This window comes from Kogia breviceps, chromosome 10 (genome assembly GCF_026419965.1).
Source record: "Kogia breviceps isolate mKogBre1 chromosome 10, mKogBre1 haplotype 1, whole genome shotgun sequence".
NCBI classification, from domain to species: domain Eukaryota; kingdom Metazoa; phylum Chordata; class Mammalia; order Artiodactyla; family Physeteridae; genus Kogia; species Kogia breviceps.
Window position 1 is genome coordinate 75702469 of NC_081319.1, and position 6902 is coordinate 75709370.

Consider the following 6902-nt stretch of genomic DNA (forward strand, 5'->3'; position numbering starts at 1 on the left):
TTTGCGAGAAAAGATGAGACAGTATATTTGGTAACTCTTCAAAGAAGTGAACCCTTCCATATAGTACTTTACATTAAAGGTGACTCTTCAGGAGCGCTTCTTAAAAACAGGGAAAACTGGAGGCATGGAGAAATGGGGGAGAAAAGGCATGGAAAGAAAATCCCAACTTTGCTTCCTGCTCTATCCAAGCCTCTGAGAGGCAACGTGGCCAAATCAAGGGACTGTGAGGGTAGAAAAAGTCAGTGGGTGCTTTAGAAATGAGTGATGGATGTAACTAATGCAGTTGTTGAAGAAAGCTCCGCGGTCAAGCGCCAGTAAGTCTGTGGCAAGTGCAAGCAGTGAAACATTATAGTTGTAGAGTATTTCTCAAACTCATGTTTATTTGCCATCCCTGAATTTGTAACAACCAAAGCAATGAAAGCAAAAAGTCCTGGCACAGAAGGGCTTATGGGACTCCCATTTTGAAACCAATAAGATAGCATAATTTGTTGACTGTCACCTCAACCCCCAAGTCTGTTAAGGAAGGTGTAGAGAGAGCAGGCCTTACTCAAGACAGGAGGCCTAACTGGTGTTTGTTTAGTAATACTAAGAGATCACTATCTCAGGCAAGTTTCTAGCCAGAGAGAGAAAGGCTATGAGAAAGCTCTCAGTTTAAGTCTTATTTTGAAGAGAGGGAAAACAAACAAGCAAACTAGGATAGTAGATTCTGTATCCAGGACAAAAATCAAAAAGCAACTCAATGGTTGAAATCACTGCTAAAAATTTCTGCACCTGCCCAGAAGGCATGCTTGGGAGTCACACATTTCAACTACGGTACCAGCACATGGTGGGTAGTGCTCAAGGGCTGCGGTGGCCCCCACTGGTTCCCAAATGAGTGGCTTTGTTCCATGTAAGGGTGAGGAAGAGAGAGAATAAGTGAATTTCCTACTGTAGATGCAAATCTATTCAAAAGTTTTAAATTGCAGAGTGTTTAAATCTAAGTATAGATAACAGCTACTTTTCCAGAACCCGTAATGGAGTCACATTTTTTTTTTAAATGGGAAGGAGAACTATTAAGACCTTGTATTAGAAAAGATCCTGGCAGGAAATGGGTGGCACACTCGACAGGTAACTGAGGAGCTTTTATGGTAAGTACTGTTTACAATAGTGTGCAGTCAGGGCAGGCTTCGTGAATGTGCAGCTTGTGTGGTCACACAGGATCCTGCACTTAGAAGGTCCTGCACTGCTTTATGCCTTGCGGTCGCCATCTTGAAATCCATTGTGGTTTTTGAACAAAAAGTTCTGCATTTTCATTTTGCACTGGACCCCACAAACTATGTAGTTAGTCCTTTGTGCAGGGCTAAGGGAAACCAGCAAGGGTTGGTATAGGACCAAAGAACTAAAAACAGTGTGGAACATTTGCTACCCATAAGTCAGAAAGGGCAAGAAAGAGAAATACCTGGAACGGAGGAAACGCTGTCTCTGAAGTTATGGCTGTGACTGTAGCTGTAGGAGAGGGTCACACAACACAAGTGACGGCCTTCTGTAAGAACACAACACAGAACACAGCCATAGTCAACCCACAGCCTGCAGACAGCACAGGCACATGAATAGCTACCCCAGCTTCTCTCTGCCCCTGCCCTCTGATCTCCTACATGTGCCTCCCATTGGCTGAACCCTACAGGAAGCCAGGGGCTCTAGGAGCCTGTTGATGAAATCAGTGGAGGGCAGCCTGCCAGGGCATAGGGTACAGTGGAAAAAGGTAAGAGTGAATCTGGAAAGGGCAGAGAATAGCCAGCTCAGGACTTTTACCTGAAATTTTCAGGATCATGGTTAAGAGTAAATAACATGAAAATGGAAAATTCAAACAATGAATTTCAGTAAAGGACTCTGTATTGATTATTAAAGAGTAATCATTTGGTATGCATCATGTTCAAGGTTTTACATACTTTCAAAGGAAAAACAAGATGATCCAAGAATTTTCAAGAAAATTAGATGTTTGAAAGAGCCATCATTAAGTGAAGAGAGAAGCCTGGGATTTCAAAATTTTTAGAAACATTCCAGGCCCCAAAGTCAAATTTTGTAGGTAACACCCCACTCCCCTTCACCCTTAGGCCAACATCACAACAAAAAAGTACCTTTGACAGGCACAGCATCCCAAGAATTGCAAGGACCACTAGGGCAACAGCAGCTAAATAGAATGTATTCCAACCGAGGATTTTGGTACAATTAAATATTTGTAGATACCTTTCACACATGAGGAGCATTGAAAAGCTTGTACAAAGGGAGTTCATTATGCTGCTTTGTAACCATTCTGACTACTCAATTCCTCTGAACATTTCAAGACTATTCAGATCACTTTCCAAAAAGTACATATCACTCATTAATTCACATGCCATTCAGAGTTCTTAACTATGTAGATACGGGCTAAACTATATATATCCTCTATAATTTCCTTGAAAAATAAGATTTTTGCTGCAAATGTGAATAAGATTGCAGGGACACATTCATCTTTTTTAAAAAATTGAGGTAAAAGTCACAGAACACAAAATTAATCATTTTAAAGTGCATAATTCAGTGATATTTAATGCATTCACAATGTTGTATAATCATTACGTCTATCTAGTTCCAAAACATTTTTATCACGCCAAAGGGAAACACCATACCCATTAAGCAGTCATTCCCCATTCTTCCCTCCCCCTAGCACCTCATAACCACTTATCTGCCTTCAGTTTTTAGGTTTACCTATTCTGAATATTTCATATAAATAGAATCATAAAATACATGACCTCTTCTGTCTGGCTGCTTTCACTTAGCATAATGTTTTCAAGGTTCATTCATGCTGTAGCATGTGTCAGTACTTCATTCTTTTTTATGGCTGGATAATATCCCCTTGTGTGGATATACAACATTTTTTTAATCAATTCATCAGTTGATGGATATATGGGTTGCTTCCAGCTTTTGACAATTATAAATAATGCTGCTATGAACATGAGTGTACAGGTACTTATTTGAATACCTATTTTCAGTTCTTTTGGGTATACACAAAGGAGTGGAATTGCTGGGTCATATGGTAATTCTATGTTTAACTTTTTGAGGAACTGCCAAATTGTTTACACAATCTTTTTAAGGGAACTCTGAAATCCTTTTAGAAGCACCCATTTTACAACCACTAGATATCATACCTAGAGTAACTAAGCCCATTCTTGCCTACAAAATAAAACACATTCCAAAGAATTTTCTATGTGGGAGATACTCTAGTTAGCAATTGACTTGAGTTCTTATAATTTATTTAGGTTATTGGTTTATAAAGTAATACATGCTCATTAGAGAAATTTTTAAAACAACACTAAGAGGCAAAAAGAAAATACAGATCACTCGTAACCCACTGTGAACTCTTACACACACACACTTTTTTTTTCTACAAAAATAGCTTATCAGAGCACTTATCAATAAATCCAGCCTGAAATAAAAAATGAAGTCAAAGAAGAAAAACAACACAGTAAACCTGTGAATAGTGACAACTTCATATCAGAAAGCACGTAGCTAGTTTTTTCAGTTCAGCCTGTTGCTGTAATAACCTGAAGCATGATTGTATGGTTGTGTAGGATAATTACCTAGTAAATCAACTCTGACTTTGAGTTACTGAGCTTGCATATAGAAGGTGTGGTTTTGGTTTGTTTATTCTTGTTTGTTTTTTTTTTTTTAATTCTTGTTGTTGTTTTTTTTTTAACCTTTCTTTTTTTTTTTTTTTTGCAGTACGCGGGCCTCTCACTGTTGTGGCCTCTCCCGTTGTGGAGCACAGGCTCCGGACGCACAGGCTCAGCGGCCATGGCTCACGGGCCCAGCCGCTCCGCGGCATGTGGGATCCTCCTGGACCGGGGCACGAACCCGTGTCCCTTGCATTGGCAGGCGGACTCCCAACCACTGCACCACCAGGGAAGCCCAATTCTTGTTGTTTTTTAAATCTATTTATTTGACTTAATAATATTTGTTTTCTCCTTTGGAATTGATTGAGGAACACAGAATTTTGATAAACTGTCTCTTTCAGATGGATTCAGAGGTCCTACCTGAATATAGGCTTTCTTTTCTTTTCTTTTCATAAATTTATTTTATTCATTCATTCTTGGCTGCGTTGGGTCCTCATTGCTGCACGCAGTAGGCTTTCTTTTCTGAAATCAACATATAGTAAGTAAAATTGACGTGTGTGTGTGTACAGTCCTATGTGTAAACATCATCACAATCAAGATACAGATGGTTCTGTCACCTTCACCCTAAAAAATCCCTTTAGAGTTCCACTCTGCCCCCATTGTAACCCCTAGAAATCACTGGTCTGTTCTCCATTACTCCTTCACTTGGCCTTCTTCCTGAATGTCATAGAAATGGAATCATAAAGTATACAGTCTTTTGAGACTGGCTTCTTTGACTCTACATAATGTCTTTGAGACTCATTCATGTTGCTACATGTAATGATAGTATTTCATTCCTTTTTATTGCTCAATAGTGTTCATACTCTATTAGCAATAATATTTATTGCTAAATAGTATCTTAATGCTAAAGAGTATGAATGTACTCAGTTTATCTGTTCACCCATTGAAGGATTTTGGGGTGGTCTCCACTGTTAGGTGATAATTAGAATAAAACAGATATAAACATTCATGTGCAGGTTTTAGGGCGAACATAAAATTCATTTCTTTAAGGTAAATACTTAGGAGGGGGATCATACCATGTCATATGGTAAGTATGTGTTTAACTTTATAAGAAACAGGCAAATTGTTTACCTGAGTACCATTTTATATTCCAAGCAACAAATGAGAGTTCCAGTTGCTCCACAACCTCGCCATCAGTAGATGCTGTCAGGCTTTTGTTGCTATTGATTTTATTTTCATCCTAATAGACGTGTAGTAGTGTCTCATCGTGATTTTAATTTGCATTTTCCTAATAGCTGATTGTATTGACCATCTTTTCATGGGCTATTTCCTCTTTGGTGAATGTACATAGACGTTTAAGTCTTTTGCCCCTCGCCTTTCTTTTTTCCATCTAGCAAACTACATATTTCACCTATTTATTTTACTTATTGTTTGTCTCTCCTATTAAAATGTAAATTCCATGAGGGTGGGGGTTTTGGTCTGTGTTGTTTTTGCTCTAAGGGCTATAACCAAAAATGCATGTAATTTACCTATCAACTATAACAGTGCTTCATACATTGTAGGAAAACTACAATAATATTTGTTGAATAAATGAGCATTTATTGCATACTTACTATGTGTCAGGGACCATTCTAAAAGCATCCTAATATTATCAGATTTTATTAGTGTTGTTGCTATTTTATTATTTCATCAATAATTTTTATTTATTCTTCACAAGTCTTTAATTGTTCAACAAGCACACTGAGTGGTTACTACCTTCCAGTTACTATGCTAGGGCTTAGGAATAAAGTGAAACCTTAGGAGGTTTAACCTTAGGAGACAGGTTAATATTGTAAAATAAGAAAGGTGCTGTGATAAAGATATGCACAGGAACCTGGCAAAGCACAGTGGGGGAATACGGAATTCATACTTAAGGGTCAAGGAAAGCTTTCTAGAAGAGCTGATCACTTAAATCAAACTGACGTGAATAAAATGCTGAGTTTATACTTTTCCTATAATATTAAACAGAATTAATTTTAAACCTCGATTACTTTGTTCCCATCTACAGTAATGTGAATTATCCAGAAAGCACTATATTTTAAAATGGCATTGAAAACAAACAAACAAAAGGCATTGGTCTTCGTTTCCTATCAGGATAGGTACCTTTGTTTCAAGGATTATAAGAATTAAACTATAACAAGATGTTCTCATTTTTTATTGGGTTGTTTGTTTTCCTACTATTGAGTTTTAAGAGTTTTTCTAGATACAAGTCCTTTGTTGAATATGTGATTTGAAAATATTTTTCCCCAGTCTATAGCTTTTCTTTCTCTTAGTGTCTTTCACAAAGCAAAAGGTTTTCATTTTAATAAAGTCGGACTTGTCAATTTTTTTTCTTTTATGAGTTGTGCTTTTAATATCAAGTCTAAGAAAACTCCCTGATCCCAAGTCATAAACATTTCTACTATATCTTCTTCTAAAAATTTTATAGTTTTACGTTTTACATCTGTGATCTATTTTTGAGTTAATTTTTGTATAAAATGTGAGACTGAGGTCAAGTTTTCTTTGTCTTTAGCTTTTCGTGGCATACTTTTGCATATGGATGTTCAGTTATTCCAACATCATATATTGAAAAGGCTATCCTTTTTCCATTGAATAACTTTTTTTTTTTTTTTTTTTTTTTGCCGTACTTGGGCCTCTCAGTGTTGCGGCCTCTCCCGTTGCGGAGCACAGGCTCCGGACGCGCAGGCTCAGCAGCCATGGCCCACGGGCCCAGCCACTCCGTGGCATGTGGGATCCTCCCAGACCGGGGCACGAACCCGTGTCCCCTGCATCGGCAGGCGGACTCTCAACCACTGCGCCACCAGGGAAGCCCTTGAATTGCTTTTTTACGTTTGTCAACAACTGACATTTTGTGACTCAATTGCTTCATATATTCTGATCCATTGGTCTATGTCTCTATCCCTCCACCAGTACCATAGTGTCTTGATTATTGTTCCTTTACAGTAAGTTTTAAAGGTAGGTAGATTGATTTCTCCCACTTTATCCTTCTTTTTCAAAATTGTTATGGCTATTCTGGTCCCTTCGCCTTTCCAAATAAATTTTAGAATCAGCTTGTCTATATCTGCAGAAATCTTATTGGACTTTTGATTGGAATTGTATTAAATCTATAGATTTCTTCAGAGAAAATTGACATGTTCAACTAAATTGGATCTTCCAACCCATGAATCCAGTATGTCTCTCCATTTATTTATGTCCTTTGATTTCTCTCCTCAGTGTTTATAGTTGTCAGCATAC